Raw genomic sequence first — 6,324 nt, 5'->3', positions numbered from 1 at the left:
CGCCTTAACAGAACACTTTAAAATGTAAAAAAAAACAAAAACGTAAAACATGTCAATGGAAAAAAACCTAAATTTATTGACATGGTTGCAATATCACAGTTTCAGTATCACATGCAATTTATTTTGTACCACAGTTTATGATCACACTAATAAATGAGTACAATCTTTACCAACCATAAAAATAGCAAGTAAGGCGTTTAATTGTATAAAACTTATGTTCGTAACAATTTACACACATGCCAGACAGACACTAATAAATCAGAACGATATCACTAATCGCTAAAAGTGCACCCATCAATTTCATAGCAAGTAAGTCGTTTAATTGTGTACCTGCCATTCGGCGCATTTTCAACCCATCACTTGGCGCATTTACACCCCGTTACTTCGTGCGTTTTCACCCCGTCACTCGGCGCATTTTCACCCCGCCACTTGGCACATTTTCACCCCACCACTTGGCGCATTTTCATCCCGCCACTTGGCACATTTTCACCCCGCCACTTGGCACATTTTCACCCCGTCACTTGGCGCATTTCACCCCGCTACTAAGCACATTTTTACCTGCCTTTCGGTGCATTTTCAACCTGCCACTTGGCACATTTTCACCCCGCCACTAAGTACACTTTTACCTGCAATTCGGCGCATTTTTATCCCGTCACTGAGCAATTTTCACCCCGCCACTTAACACACTTTTACCTGCAATTCGGCGCATTTTCACCCCGCCAATCGGCGCATTTTCACCCCGCCATTCGGAATGTTGTTTCTCTGTATGTAGATAATAATAACAGTAATAATTATAATTATTATTACTATAATCTAACAATTAAGAGCGTCTTTATCTGTCTTTGTTTAGTTAACTATGTGCACTGTGTACTAACTGCCGTATTTTCTCATTCATTAGATACGCTAATTTTTAATGAAAAATTAGTGAACTTTGATTAAAATCAGGTTTTAAGTTTAGCTTTAGCTTGAAAATATTCGTCAGACGGGGAGATCGCAATTATCTTGTCAAAGAAATTATTTTACAGATAATTTTAGCATTTAATCTATAATATTAATTGAAAAAAAAGGAAGGTCGTCGGAAGATTTTGACTTACTAAGCAACTGGATAAAAGGAAATTGTACATGTTTTTGAGTAACCTTGCACAATACAATACAGCCTTTGAAAGATAATTTCCGCATCTACAGTTTACTTATAATTGTTGTATTAGACACATGGTTGAATGAAAGGTTCATTTATTTATATTAAAAAGTACAAGAAAATTGGATAAAGAAATGGTAGTTAGAACATTTCAAATTTTGACTTCTCGAAAATTGATAAAGCCACTGCTGCGAGTGGTTATTTCAGGACATAATTCGAGTAGCAGTACGTGTTTATAGTACAATAACTATAGTATTAACTAAAATATATACTCTTTGAAAGATAATTTGCAGCGTTTTGTTCGATACGGCATTATCACCTATACCTCACCTTTACCTCTTGTGTATTACTGTTATTAATTAAAAAACAGAAAGTGTCTATAGATAGCATTTGACTTTAAGCACAAAGAGCTGTCACAGTAAGTAACGAATACCGACGAAAAGCCATAACAATTCAATAGGTTGTGCTACTACTTATATGTCTACATAGCAATGGGATGCAAGTCGAGGTAGGGCGGTAGGTCTCGCATACGACAGATGCAGGAAGAGGTAGGGCCGTAAGTCTCGCACACGACAAATGCAGGAAGAGGTAGGGGTGATCGCACACGCCAGATGCAGGAAGAGGTAGGGCCGTAAGTCTCGCACACGAACAAATGCAGGCAGAGGTAGGGCCGTAAGTCTCGCACACGAACAAATGCTGGAAGAGGTAGGGCCGTAAGTCTCGCACACGACAGATGCAGGAAGAGGTAGGGCCATTAGTCTCGCACACGACAGATGCAGGAAGAGGTAGGGCCGAAAGTCTCGCACACGAACAAATGCAGGAAGAGGTAGGGCCGTAAGTCTCGCACACGATAGATGCAGAAAGAGGTAGTGATATAAGTCTCGCAAACGAAAGATAAAAGAAGAGGTATGGCCGTAAGACACGCACACGACAGATGCAGGAAAAGTTGGGGCCGTAAGTTTCGCACACGACGTAGTAGGAAGAGGTAGGGCCATAAGTCTCGCACACGACAGATGCAGGAAGAGGTAGGGGTGTAAGTCTCGCGCACGAAAGATGCAGGAAGAGGTAGGGGTGTAAGTCTCGCGCATGAGAGATGCAGGAAGAGCTAGGGCTGTAAGTCTCGCACACGACAGATGCAGGAAGAGGTAGGGCCGTAAGTCTCGCACATGACAGATGCAGGAAGAGGTAGGGGTGTAAGTCTCGCACACGACAGATGCAGAGAGAGGTAGGGGTGTAAGTCTCGCACACGACAGATGCAGGAAGAGGTAGGGGTGTAAATATCGCACATGAAAGATGCAGGAAGAGGTAGGGGTGTACGTCTCGCACACGACAGATGCAGGTAGAGGTAGGGGTGTAAGTCTAGCACATGACAGATACAGGAAGAGGTAGGTCCATAAGTCTCGCACACGACAGATGCAGGAAGAGGTAGGGGTGTTAGTCTCGCACACGACAGATGCAGGAAGAGGTAGGGGTGTAAGTCTTGCACACGAACAAATGCAGGAAGAGGTAGGGGTGTAAGTCTCGCACACGACAGATGCAGGAAGAGGTAGGGGTTAGTCTCGCACATGACAGATGCAGGAAGAGGTAGGGGTGTTAGTCTCGCACACGACAGATGCAGGAAGAGGTAGGGGTGTACGTCTCGCACACGACAGATGCAGGAAGAGGTAGGGGTGTTAGTGTCGCACACGACAGATGCAGGAAGAGGTAGAAGTGTAAGTCTCGCACACGACAGATGCAGGAAGGGGTATGATGGAAGTCTCGCGCACGACGGATGGAGGAAGAGGTAGGGGTGTAAGTCTCGCACACGACAGATGCAGGAAGAGGTAGGGGTGTACGTCTCGCACACGACAGATGCAGGAAGAGGTAGGGGTGTAAGTCTCGCACACGACAGATGCAGGAAGAGGTAGGGGTGTAAGTCTCGCACACGACAGATGCAGGAAGAGGTAGGGGTGTTAGTCTCGCACACGACAGATGCAGGAAGAGGTAGGGGTGTTAGTCTCGCACACGACAGATGCAGGAAGAGGTAGGGGTGAAAGTCTTGCACACGAACATATGCAGGAAGAGGTAGGGGTGTAAGTCTCGCACACGACAGATGCAGGAAGAGGCAGGGTCGTTAGTCTCGAACACGACAGATGCAGGAAGAGGTAGGGGTGTACGTCTCGCACACGACAGTTGCAGGAAGAGGTAGGGGTGTACGTCTCGCACATGACAGATCCAGGAAGAGGTATGTCAATAAGTCTCGCACACGACTGAAGCAGGAAGAGGTAGGGGTGTAAGTCTCGCACATGACAGATACAGGAAGAGGTAGGTCCATAAGTCTCGCACATGACAGATGCAGGAAGAGGTAGGGGTGTTAGTCTCGCACACGACAGATGCAGGAAGAGGTAGGGGTGTAATTGTCACACACGACAGATGTAGAAAGAGGTAGGGGTGTAAGTCTCGCACACGACAGATGAAGGAAGAGGTAGGGGTGTTAGTCTCGCACACGACAGATGCAGGAAGAGGTAGGGGTGTAAGTCTCGCACACGACAGATGCAGGAAGAGGTAGGGGTGTAAGTCTCGCACACGACAGATGCAGCAAGAGGTAGGGGTGTTAGTCTCGCACACGACAGATGCAGGAAGAGGTAGGGGTGTAAGTCTCGCACACGACGGATGCAGAAGAGGTAGGGGTATTAGTCTCGCACACGACAGATGCTGCGAGCGGTAGGGGTGTAAGTCTTGTACATGACAGATGCAGGAGAGGTAGGGTTATAAGACTCGCACACGACAGATGCAGGAAGAGGTAGGGCCATAAGTCTTGCACACGACCGATGCAGGATGAGGTAGGGTGTTAGTTTCGCACACGACAGATGCAGGAAGAGGTAGCGGTGTAAGTCTCGCATACGACAGACGCAGGAAGAGGTAGGGGTGTAAATATCGCACATGAAAGATGCAGGAAGAGGTAGGGGTGTACGTCTCGCACACGACAGATGCAGGTAGAGGTAGGGGTGTAAGTCTAGCACATGACAGATACAGGAAGAGGTAGGTCCATAAGTCTCGCACACGACAGATGCAGGAAGAGGTAGGGGTGTTAGTCTCGCACACGACAGATGCAGGAAGAGGTAGGGGTGTAAGTCTTGCACACGAACAAATGCAGGAAGAGGTAGGGGTGTAAGTCTCGCACACGACAGATGCAGGAAGAGGCAGGGGTTAGTCTCGCACATGACAGATGCAGGAAGAGGTAGGAGTGTTAGTCTCGCACACGACAGATGCAGGAAGAGGTAGGGGTGTTAGTGTCGCACACGACAGATGCAGGAAGAGGTAGAAGTGTAAGTCTCGCACACGACAGATGCAGGAAGGGGTAGGATGGAAGTCTCGCGCACGACGGATGGAGGAAGAGGTAGGGGTGTAAGTATCGCACACGACAGATGCAGGAAGAGGTAGGGGTGTACGTCTCGCACACGACAGATGCAGGAAGAGGTAGGGGTGTAAGTCTCGCACACGACAGATGCAGGAAGAGGTAGGGGTGTAAGTCTCGCACATGACAGATGCAGGAAGAGGTAGGGGTGTTAGTCTCGCACACGACAGATGCAGGAAGAGGTAGGGGTGTTAGTCTCGCACACGACAGATGCAGGAAGAGGTAGGGGTGAAAGTCTTGCACACGAACAAATGCAGGAAGAGGTAGGGGTGTAAGTCTCGCACACGACAGATGCAGGAAGAGGCAGGGTCGTTAGTCTCGAACACGACAGATGCAGGAAGAGGTAGGGGTGTACGTCTCGCACACGACAGTTGCAGGAAGAGGTAGGGGTGTACGTCTCGCACATGACAGATCCAGGAAGAGGTATGTCAATAAGTCTCGCACACGACTGAAGCAGGAAGAGGTAGGGGTGTAAGTCTCGCACATGACAGATACAGGAAGAGGTAGGTCCATAAGTCTCGCACATGACAGATGCAGGAAGAGGTAGGGGTGTTAGTCTCGCACACGACAGATGCAGGAAGAGGTAGGGGTGTAATTGTCACACACGACAGATGTAGAAAGAGGTAGGGGTGTAAGTCTCGCACACGACAGATGAAGGAAGAGGTAGGGGTGTTAGTCTCGCACACGACAGATGCAGGAAGAGGTAGGGGTGTAAGTCTCGCACACGACAGATGCAGGAAGAGGTAGGGGTGTAATTGTCGCACACGACAGATGCAGGAAGAGGTAGGGGTGTAAGTCTCGCACACGACAGATGCAGGAAGAGGTAGGGGTGTAAGTCTCGCACACGACGGATGCAGAAGAGGTAGGGGTATTAGTCTCGCACACGACAGATGCTGCGAGCGGTAGGGGTGTAAGTCTTGTACATGACAGATGCAGGAGAGGTAGGGTTATAAGACTCGCACACGACAGATGCAGGAAGAGGTAGGGCCATAAGTCTTGCACACGACCGATGCAGGATGAGGTAGGGTGTTAGTTTCGCACACGACAGATGCAGGAAGAGGTAGCGGTGTAAGTCTCGCATACGACAGATGCAGGAAGAGGTAGGGGTGTTAGTCTCGCACACGACAGATGCAGGAAGAGGTAGGGGTGTTAGTCTCGCACACGACAGATGCAGGAAGAGGTAGGGGTGTTAGTCTCGCACACGACAGATGCAGGAAGAGGTAGGGCCGTAAGTCTCGCACACGAACAAATGCAGGAAGAGGTAGGGCCGTAAGTCTCGCACACGATAGATGCAGAAAGAGGTAGTGACATAAGTCTCGCAAACGAAAGATAAAAGAAGAGGTATGGCCGTAAGACACGCACACGACAGATGCAGGAAAAGTTGGGGTCGTAAGTTTCGCACACGACATATGCAGGAAGAGGTAGGGCCGTAAGTCTTGTACACGAAAGATGCAAGAAGGGGTAGGGGTGTAAGTCTCGCACACGACAGATGCAGGAAGAGGTAGGGGTGTAAGTCTCGCACACGACAGATGCAGGAAGAGGTAGGGGTGTAAGTCTCGCACACGACAGATGCAGGAAGAGGTAGGGGTGTAAGTCTCGCACACGACAGATGCAGGAAGAGGTAGGGGTGTAAGTCTCGCGCATGACAGATGCAGGAAGAGGTAGGGCTGTAAGTCTCGCACACGACAGATGCAGGAAGAGGTAGGGCCGTAAGTCTCGCACACGACAGATGCAGGAAGAGGTAGGGGTGTAAGTCTCGCACACGAAAGATGCAGGAAGAGGTAGGGGT

The sequence above is a fragment of the Mya arenaria genome, chromosome 6 (genome assembly GCF_026914265.1).
Source record: "Mya arenaria isolate MELC-2E11 chromosome 6, ASM2691426v1".
In the NCBI taxonomy this organism is placed as follows: domain Eukaryota; kingdom Metazoa; phylum Mollusca; class Bivalvia; order Myida; family Myidae; genus Mya; species Mya arenaria.
The sequence above is the reverse complement of the archived record's forward strand: the minus strand, read 5'-3'. Positions refer to the sequence as shown.